Genomic DNA, 10675 nt, shown 5'->3' on the forward strand with positions numbered 1-10675 from the left:
GACTGCAACTGTGAACACACATGCACGGACAGTTAAATTATCAAGTATTGTCAAGAACCTGAACTTAGACCGTGAGAGATGGCCCCAAATAAAGACCGGTAGTTGGGTAATAAGATTGTAATTTCACATGTTCAGGCTTGCAAATGCAAAGGCTGGTGCCAGAGGAGAAAGGCCTTCACCCAAGGTCACAGGAAGGAGAGTTCCTGGTGTTTATATGACCCTTTCATTTTAAAGGGGACTCTGAGAGATCAGCCCCACCCGTGGTGAATGTGTCCTGGCCCGAGCCCAGCTGTGACACCGCCCAGTCACATTTGCTGGCCTCTGATTCCTCACATGTAAAATGCGAATTGTCTGGGCTGAAGGCAGTGTTTCCCAGAAAGACAAAGACACCACCACACACCCTCGGGGTGAGGCATTCCCGAGCTCCACCCAGACCCAGGATCTAGGGGGAAGGTCTGCAAAAATCTGCCCTGAGGTTTCTTTCTGTGTGGATTCCTCTGCACACCCAAGCTTGGGAACAAACACGTCTGGGCAGTATGATAAGCCGCCGCCTGGAGCCTGGCCCTGGAGGGCTAGGACGGTGCCCCGCTTGGAAAATGCTTGGAATGTTCGTTATTTCTGGACTTCACTGCTGAAACCAGCCCTTGATCAAAGATGAGCAGAGTTCTAGGCCCCTGGATTTCAGGAACTGCTCTTTGCAAAACAAGGACCAAACAGCCTTGCAAGATGACTGATGGCCACCAGGCCGGAAGGGTGGCCGGGGCACCGGGTCAGAGGCCTGCAGGAAACGGTCAGCAGTTCCCGGGCCTCTGCTGGGACCCAAGACGCTTGCTGCCGCCTGCCTGGAACGTCCTTCTCTGTGGGGTGGGTGCCGCCCTCTAGCCTGGGAATCGCTGACTGTGCAGGCTGGCAGGTCCCTCCTCCTCTCCTGGGTTAGGACCTTGGGACTCCTCAGAACAGTGCTCCTCATCCGGGCGGTGAGCAGCTTGCACAGGCAAAGTTTCATAAGAGGGACACCCAAAATAATGCTGCTTTGGCCCTTCAGAGAAGTTGGCCAGAAAGGTCACACTCACTGCCTACACGGGAGCCACCCAGGGGCTTGGCACACCCCAGGACAGCCCTGCAGTTCCCACCAGCCCCAAGCAGCCCCTCCTTTGAAACAGTGAGGCCTGGAGGACCGTCCAGCTGGTGGGTTGCAGGGTGACCAAGAGGGCTGTGTGGAGGAGATGGGGGTAGAGGGTCCCTGGCTAGGGTGCAGGGCGCATGCTGCGTGGTCGCTGCTCTTCCCGAGAGCCTGGGGAAGTCAAACTCAGCTTTCAGATGACACCACGGGCCTGCATGACCCCAGCCCCAACATTCCTGATTCAGAGCATGGGGCCCTGGCTGGAATTCCAGGGGGCTGATCTTGACCTTGTCTCAGGCAAACATTAACCCAGCCCAAGCACACGTCCCCCCATCCCTACACCTCCTTGGGGTGCAAAGTCCTCCTAGCCTGGAACCTGAGGCTCTGAGGTCCAGGCTGCTGCAGCCTCCCACTGCATCTCGGCCATGCCAGACCTCCCTAAGGTGCTGGCAACGGCCACCGTGGGCACCTGTGGCTACGCGGGTCCTGCCCACCTCACCACCCACTGCCTCCTGTCTCTCGGCCCTCTGCAAACCCTTAGGCACTGTCCACGTCCCCTGGCCTCCCCACACTCCCCAAAACTACCCTGGCCAAAGTCACCAGCACCTTGCTTGTGGTCAAGCCCAGCAGCCTTCCCAGCCTCACCTTACTCACCTCTCAGAGTGACCATCCACTGCCCACGCCCTCCTCTGAGCACCTTCTCCCGCCCCAGCCCTCCTTCCATCTCACAGTCTCGCTCCCTCTAAGGATCCCCTCTGTGGGGTGAGTTCACCCAGGCAGGGACTTCCAGAGCCCACGCTGACATCCCCAGGGCTCCAGCTCAGACCGAGTGCCTGAGCCAGCGCCGCAGGGCTTCCCCTCGAGTCGTCGACAGCCGGCCCGGACATCGCACAGCCTGACGGGGCAGGTGCTGCCCCCGGTGGCCTGCCCACCCCCTCCCCACTTCTCCCTGGGGTTAGTCAGTGGTACTGCAGGTCACTGGGCACTCGGCCCTTCCCTTCCCCACCTGGTCACATCCGAGCTACCCTTGCCAGCCTCGCCCCTCCAACCCCATCTCTGGTGGGGTCCTACACTCTGTGCTCTCTCACGTGTTCCCTGAATTTACCATCACTCTTTCAGGCCTCCCCTTTTCCTCCAGGCTGGGGCACATTACCTCCCAGGGAGGCTTCCCTGACCATGACCATGGCCAGACAGCCCTTGCCGGGCACCCGGGAGCCCTGAGCACACTGTGCTGTAACTGGGACCTTCATCCATCACTGCATTTGCTTAACAGGCAGGTCCCCCCTGCCCCCCCCAACGGCTGTGGGCTCCTCCAGGGAGGCCGCTGGCAGGGCCTTACACTCTGCGGCCCCCATACCCAACACAGCACCGAGACTCTGCAAGTGTTTGCTGAATGACTAACAAATCAAGTGCCTGCGACGGGGGACTGGGCCACCCAAGCCAGGTGGAGCCTACGGCCCCATGCGTGCCGAACGGGATTGCCTCTCCCAGACATGCAAGTGGCCAGACCGCGATTAAACAGCGCCTCGTCAGCAAAGCTGTGCGGGATGCTGACCCCTCTTGCGGTCACACACGTCTCTCCTGCCTGTCCAGGCGGCAGCCGGGTGGGAGGCGTTACCCAGGCTTAGAGCCAGGCAGGTGTGCTGGTTTGTCCTACCTCACGAGAGACTCACGATGTGAGCAGGGCTGGCTGCAGCACTCGCCACACCTCCCTGGGATGCTGCAAAGATAGGGACAGGGGGGCAACCTCGTGACGGGTCCCTGCTGCGGGCTCTGGGCAGCAGCCCCTGGGCAGGCCGATGTCCACACCTGCAGGCTTCACGTGCCCGGTGCCCAGCTGGGATGGTTCCCAGGCAGCATCTCGGGGAGGCATGGCCGAGTGCACGCCACTTTGGTGCCTGGCCAGGCGTGGGCCCTGAGGTCTACCCTCGCCTGCTGCAGGACAGACGTGTCCCACACCCCCTGACTCCGGCATAGCCCCCCATTCACCAAGGGGAGTGTGGTGGCCCCGGCACCTCAGCCTCCTGACCTGGGACTCCCTCACTGACCCGTACAGCACGCGCTAAGGTGCAACACGGGGATGGAGAGCAGACTCTGGAGTCGACTGCGGGTCCAAGCCCGTGGGCAAGTGGCTTCACCGCTCGCCTTGGCCCTGCCCAGGCCCAGTGCCCACCGTGGAGAAGGGGTCCCCACAAAGGAGAACATTGTCATTGTCATTCAACAAGGGCACAGGGGCACAGTCGGCAGGTGGCATTGCCCAGCCCCAAATGTGCAGCCCTACTCTGGCCTGGCCCGGGGCTGAGCACCTGGAACATGGGTGAGACAGACACCTGCCCTGCAGAGCGCCCGGCCTCGAGGCACAGGCAGCCCAGGGCACAGACGGGACGAGACAGCTCAGCAGCAGCCAGCGGGCATAGCGGCCCCTGTGAATGGCCGGGAGGCTGCCTGGAGTAGGGGTCAGAGCCAGCCGTGGCACGTGACACATTCATGAAATGCACTTCCTGGGAGGAAACATACACAGTGGGCCTGGAGCATCTTTTAGTGCCAGGAAGTCAGGAAGTGCGATTGACCTATCGATAAGCAGACGGATGGATGGACCAACAGACCCCCAAGCAAGGGAGTGTGTCAAGGGGACACAGGAGCCACTGATAGAGCTCCCAACGGCCAAAGCTGGAGCAATCTGAGCAGCAAATACACGTAAGTGGTACTAATTTATACACAAAATATAAAATAAATGCCCATGAGTCCACACGGATATAAATAAATGATTGTATAACTAAGAGATGGGGAGAAGAGGCAAACCCCCATGCAGAAGAATTCTGAATATTTACATAGGAGTTCTGCCCTAACCAAAGGCGGGGGGCCATGACCCCACTCCTTAGCGTGGGCTCCAAGGAGGACAGTACGGAGAGGAAGGGAAGGAGGAAGTCTGGGGGCGCTCCTGGCGGACACCACTGCAGCCAGTGCCGGGGGCCAGCACCAGCACTGATGAGCCCTGGCGACAGTGTGAGCCCTTGCTTGATAGGATGTGATGAGAATGGTGTTTTACTTCTGTGGTCTCCCTCTTCTGAAGCCATAACCCCAGCCTAGTCATGAGAAAAACATCAGATAAATCCAACTGAGCATGTAGAACAGAGATGGGGTAGGATGGTGAGGGCACAGATGAGGACATTAACTCAGGTTGGCAGTCAGGGAAGGCTTCCTGGAGGTGGTGACATTTGAGCAGGGCCTTGAAGGATGGGCAAAGGTGCAGCGAGCAGGGTAGATGGGGAGTGGGAGGAGGACAGAGGGGGGCAGGAGCCACAGTGAGGAAGGTCTGTACTGCTCGCCTGCAGCCCTCTCTTGCTGAGAAGGGGAAGGAATGTGGCTCCCAGGAGGGGCCAAGCGACATTGGGACAGAGTAGCAGCCCTCTTCAGGCCCCACGGTGGCCAAAAGATGGTAAATTTGCTGAGCAAAATGAGGGCTTAGGCCCAGGCCCAGGCCCGGTGAGCACCCAGATCATCTGCCGGGTTCTGTGGGAGGCTGACGGGTTCCGCCACAGCGGACCCTCCCAGCCCGTCTCAGGTTTTAGATTCTAAACGTGAACCTGAAGGACGAGGGGTTGCTTCAACGGAAACACATGCCCCTCTGGGGGTGGGCAGGAACTTGGGGGTAGGACAGGCCCGGGTGTGCCTCGGCCGGCCTGGGCCTCCGCGCTGCCCTTATCGCCACCCCTCTCCAGCCGGGCAGCAGGGGGACAGGAGCTGACTGCACAGCCTGCACTCGGCCCTCTCAAGCAAGGAGGGCCTACTCAGGCCGCCCCCACCCCGGGCTGCCTGACCGTTCTTATGAATCCTTCTAAACCCTGCTCGGCCATCACCTCCGCTGGCAGTCCTCCCAGACTGCACCTGCTTCTGGGCAGGAGCTGGGGGAGGAGGGGAGGAAACAGCGTCTCCCTTTGCCCCTTCCCACCCCCGCCTCCCTTGGCTGCTGGCCCTTCCCCGGCACCGCAGCAACGCCTCTCCCAGCCTGGGCCCGGGGCTCAGCCCCAGCCCTGGTGCCGGACACGCAGCGGGCACTCTGCAGGCATCCCACCCAGTGCCAGCTTGGCCTCGTGCTGGTGGGGCGCCTGGGGAGGTTGTCTTGCCACTCGCGCATTCACCCTGTCTGTGGAAGGGGCGGCGGTCCTCACCCCCGGGACTGCGCTGGGGTTTCAAGCAGGGTGTGGCTGCACCGCAGTCGCCAGAGTGGCTCACGGGCGCCCGGAGCCAGACAGGCGGCCTCGGACGCAGCCAGCACAGTCTGGGTCCTTTCACCTTCTCAAGCGGCTCTTCTCCTTTATGTCTTTTTTTTTGAGACAGAGTCTCACTGTGTTGCCGGGCTAGAGTGAGTGCCATGGTGTCAGCCTAGCTCACAGCAACCTCAAACTTCTGGGCTCAAGCCATCCTCCTGCTTCAGCCTCCCGAGTAGCTGGGACTACAGGCACGTGACACCACATCTGGCTAATTTTTTCTATATATTTTTAGTTGGCCAATTAATTTCTTTCTATTTTTTAGTAGAGACGGGGTCTTGCTCTTGCTCAGGCTGGTTTTGAGCTCCTGACCTTGGGCAATCCTCTCGCCTTGGCCTCCCAGAGTGCTAGGATTACAGGGGTGAGCCACCGCGCCCAGCCTCTTTTATGTCTTTTTAAAGCTATATTTTTTAGTTTAAAACAATTCCGGATAGACAGAGAAGGCGGACGACAGTCCAGGGCTTCCCCGAAGTTACCATCTGCCTCCACCAGGGCATGTGGGCACAGCGGTGGCCAGCGAGGGTGCCGCCACTCGACTTCCTTAGCTCCCCAGCGTCCCTCTTCCCTCCCGGATCGCCCGGGGCAGCACGTGGCAGGTCTCATCGCGCCAGCAGGGAAGACATGCTGCCGCAGCGCCGCGGGAAGGACCAGGCACCCAGGCGAGGTGACTCTGTGGGCTCCTCTTGGCTGTGACCGTCTCCCGCCCTCCCTTCACCGTGGCCTAGGCAGTTTGGGAGGCCTGGCCATGAATTGCTTGTGGATATACTTCAGCTGGGATCTATCTGGTGTTTTTCTCAGTCCCTTTACTTTTAATTTTCAACAAACAAAATTTGCTGCTGGTTTTATTTCACAGAGTCGGGCTGGACCCCGGCCCCTCTGCCAGCAGCTGCAGAACAAAACCACACCTGGGAAGCAGCCTCCGTTCAGACGCCAGAGGAAAAGCGAGGGACTGGAGCGACAGTTCCTGTCTATTGCCCGAAAACACATTTTTGCTCAATCTCTGCCCTCTCAAGACATGCAAAATCGGCCGGGCGCGGTGGCTCACACCTGTAATCCTAGCACTCTGGGAGGCCGAGGCGGGCGGATTGCTCAAGGTCAGGAGTTTGAAACCAGCCAGAGTGAGACCCTGTCTCTACTATAAATAGAAAGAAATTAATTGGCCAACTAATATATATATAAAAATTAGCAGGGCATGGTGGCGCATGCCTGTAGTCCCAGCTACTCAGGAGGCTGAGGCAGAAGGATTGCTTGAGCCCAGGAGATTGAGGTTGCTGTGAGCTAGGCTGACGCCATGGCACTCACTCTAGCCTGGGCATCAAAGCGAGACTCTGTCTCAAAAAAAAAAAAAAAAAAAAAAAGACATGCAAAATGACCCCGAGGAACCCTTTGTCACCTCGGGGACTGGCAACACCCAGCACCTGTCAGCACACCCTCAGCAGGCTGCAGAGGGCATGGTGCCAACAGGGCCAATCTGAGGGCAGGTGACCAACACCCATAAACCCGCAATAGTGCTTGCCCTTTGACCCCAGCCTAGCTCTGGGATATCACGCTGCAGAGTACCGCCTTCCTCTGCAACGGCAGGTTCAAGATTGCCCACAGCTCCTCTGTAACAGCAACGCCTTGCAAACACCCTAGGTGTCTGGCAAATCACACCCATCCACATACCAAAGAGCAAACAGCTGTGAGCCAGAATGAGGACTCTCTCTCTGTGCCAAGAAGAACAGAACCCTGAGACACATTAAGCAGAACGAAGCAAGATGCAGAGCGATACATATGTCTTGCTGTGTTTTGTTACAAAATGGGAACACCTGGGAGGCTGAAGCAGGAGGATCACTTGAGCCTGGGAGCTACTGCACTCCAGCCTGGGCGACAGAGCAAGACCCTGTCTTAAAAAAATATATATATATAGGACAGAAGAATCCTTCTACATGGATGTAGGATGTGACAAAACAATTAACTGTGTTACAAATGTAAGAAACAATCTTACCAAGAGGGGGGAAAGGTCCCTGCCTTTGTGGCTTTAGAAATGAGTGGAGGCTGGAGTGCTGGAGGTGAAAGGACGCATGCGCCGTGGCTGGGCTGAAGAAGCCGCTTCCCCCTGGGTTCGCTTCAGCTATGCTGATACTTCTGTGCACGCAGCCTGGACTGAGCCCTCAAGGGGCGGGCGGCTGCCGTGAGGACGGGGCTTCTCAGTGCGCCAGTGGGAGGTCACAGACAACCAGGGCAGTGGTTGGAGTGGTCCACATGAGAACGGGTTGGAGACATTGGCATGAATGCACATTTAACTCCATAGAGATACAGATGCCACCTGTAGGAATACCTACAGATGTGCACATATGTGTGGGTTAGCATGCACACGTGTGTCACCAGGCCCAGTCGACTGAGAGGACCTAAAAGACAAGATGCCCATGTAGCAACAAGCAGACCTGGTGCCCAGGTAGATCTTGGCCTGTAACACCATCCCCGACAGAAGAAACAGGCCCCGCAGAGAAATGGCTGCTCCTAGGACTCGGCCAGGAAGCATATAAGGAAGTAAGGCTGCGCAGAATGAGGGAATGGACGAGTGAATGAGCGAAATTTCACATTGGTGGGGACATGTCACAGGGACACAGGAGTCAACGGAAAGAGCTGAAATATTTGAGCAAAGAATAAGGCAGCATCAGATTATGACCCGAAGTGAGAAATAACGCCGAGGGTCTGTCCTCGTGTCAGTGCAGTGGAATAGCTGGGGGACCGGGAAGGACTCCAGGCAGTTCCCGCAGCTGTTCCACTCCGACGGGAGACACGACTTCTGCTCTAAGTGTGCGCTGAGCGCAGTGACTTCCTTCCAAAGAGAATAGTGTGCAACTGGAGTAAAACGGAAAACAGAGATGTTCTCGGCAGAGACCCGGCAGGCACCACGGCGGCCAGCTGGGCACGATGGCGCCTGCGGGGACGGTCCTGGAGGCAGAGTGCGCCTTGGCAGGACGCGAGGAGGACGATGCTCGCCTCTGCGCCCCCTCCCGGCCTCCCCCAGGAGCCCCGCCTGCCAGGAGACAGTCCCAGGTGGGGACGGTCTGCAACACCCTGACCAGTCCCCTGCAAACCGTCAAGGGCGGGAAAACCGGGCACGGCCCAGAGGAGCCCGGGAGACCTGGCGTCCTGGGTGGGAGCCCGGGACAGGGAGGGTGTTGGGTAAAAGCAAGGACATGTGGATGAAGGTTAGGCTTTGGGCAGCAGTAAGGCGTCGATGCCGTGACAAATGCCCCATACTAATGTAACATGCTCTTCATGGGGAAACCGGGTGAGGTTTTATGAGAACTCTCTGTGCTATCTTCCCAATTGTTTTGTAAATCTAAAACTCTTCCCTTCAAAAATCAAGTCTATTAAAAAAAGTCCCAGCAAGGTGGAAGAAGCTTGATGTGTTTGGAGAATGAACCATTAAGGTCTCAAAACAACAGGGTGTCACAGCTCACCCTGTGGATCCAAACCAGGCCTGGAGCTTGGGTGACGTCCCAGGCCACCTGCCTTGTGGCCAGCCCAGGAGCCTTTTGAACCTCACCTGGAGGAACAGTGCTCTCCTCCTCCCTGGAACATTAGGAGCAGAGACACCTGGGGCAGAGCTGGCCTCTGGTTACTGTCCCGCACGCCAGGGAAGCTGAGGCAGGCCTTGGAACGGCACCCCCGCTCTGGCCACCACCTCCCAGTGACCTCGGCCAAGGTGCACCACCTTGTGCTTTGGCGTCTCCTCTGCAAATGAGGATGAGCGAGGACAGGCTGCTCCGCAGAGCTGGGGCCACATCGCTGCCCCCACAGTCCGCAGGGGCCCCAGTCAGTCCTCACAGCCCCCGTGGGGAACGGAGTCTGGGGGGCTGGCTCATGGCACATTGAGAAACCGAGGCTCGCCTGGGGCCAGAGTGGCCTCCGCACCCCCAGGGCAGCCAGTGCAAAGTTCACAGACGTCCTTCGAGTCTTGGCTGTGGGGCACGTCCCCTCCTCCCGCCCTGACAGCCTCTGACCCCTTCAAACCCAGGTGCAGTGTGGATGAGGAGTGGGCCCTGACGGGGCTTGGGGCCTCCTTCGAAACCACCTGGAGCCTACCCCTGAGGGAAGGAGGGGTCACCCCCAGGCGCTGGCAGGGACTTTGTCCCCAAGTGGGGGGTGGATGAGCTTTGGAGAGGCAGGGAAGGGCTGTGATGGGGGTGGGGGAGGAGCAGCCAGAATCCCCAGGTGCCAGAGCGGGGTCCTGGGAGGGCAGGGGCAGCAGAGGCACCCACTGGAGGGGCCACAGCCCTGGCCCCCAGCCCAGGTCCCCTCCACCTCCCCAGGGTCACAGGCACGGGACTGTTTCTATCAACTGTGGCTGCTGACCGCACGTGGATACCGCACAGGACGGCCACCATGAACACTCTCATCTTACACACCGGGAAACTGAGGCTCCGACGGGTGGAACCATTGCCCGAGAGCACTCGGCCAGAAGTGGGAGCCGGACCGGAGACTCTGGAGGATGCCGCTCAGGCCCTCACCTTCCTGTGAGGCACCTGCCCACCCAGTCCGTGAGGTTGTGGGGAACGTCAGCCCCACCTCACACCTGCCACCCTCACAGCACCCAGCTCCACCGGCTGGGCTCTCAACCTGTTTCCCAGATGTGGGGACACCAGGCTGGCCCCTCCCGGGATGCCTGAAGCCCCACCCAAAGCAGCACCTGCTTTGCTGTTGCTGGCCAGGCTGGTTTCGGGTACACCCTGCCCTACGCACAATCTTCCCTGCCCCACCTGTCTGGACAGGTGACCCTGAGCCTGGGGCTCGGGGGCTGTAGCCTTGGGGGACAGACCCGGCTGAAAGGTCTAAAACTTACCCTGCCAGGAGGTCAGACACTGCCAAGGAAGAGGAGGGACGGGCTCTCTCGGCGCCTTGCCTGCTGCAGTGCATCCGCTGCTGTTGCAGCCCATCCAGACCGTTCCCAGGGCAGTGCCCGGTCCCGGCAGGAAGGTGCACATTTTCAGCCAGCCGGCCCTCCAGGCTCCAATCAGGTGGCCTGAGCTGTCAGCCCAGATCATTGGCTGTGCTGCCTGTGGCGTCCCGCCCACCACGCCTCCTGGAAGGGGCTGGGTCTCCTCGTGACCTTCCTCCCCTGATCGGCCAGGGCAGTCAGCTCTCCAGGGCCGAATTCCTGGGCAGGGCAGGGAGGAGGCGCTTGGAACTGGAGCTCCCAGGGGATTTGGGAGCGTGGGGTGGGGGAGGCAGGCTCTACCTCCCTGGCCCTCCGCCCTCAGAGAGGAGAGGGGCTGGGCCCCGGGGA

General features: G+C 59.3%; 1 protein-coding gene across 1 annotated transcript in view; it reads right to left on the reverse strand.

Moving 5' to 3' along the window:
- Nucleotides 1-10344, reverse strand: part of SH3TC1 (SH3 domain and tetratricopeptide repeats 1) — a 52191-nt gene extending 41847 nt beyond the window's left edge. Inside the window, exon 1 of the mRNA XM_012783435.2 lies at nucleotides 10232-10344. The gene's annotated coding sequence lies outside the window, so the exon portion shown is untranslated. The remainder of the gene's footprint in view (nucleotides 1-10231) is intronic.
- Between the last annotated feature and the right edge of the window lie 331 nt (nucleotides 10345-10675).

The sequence above is a fragment of the Microcebus murinus genome, chromosome 16 (assembly GCF_040939455.1).
Source record: "Microcebus murinus isolate Inina chromosome 16, M.murinus_Inina_mat1.0, whole genome shotgun sequence".
NCBI lineage: Eukaryota > Metazoa > Chordata > Mammalia > Primates > Cheirogaleidae > Microcebus > Microcebus murinus.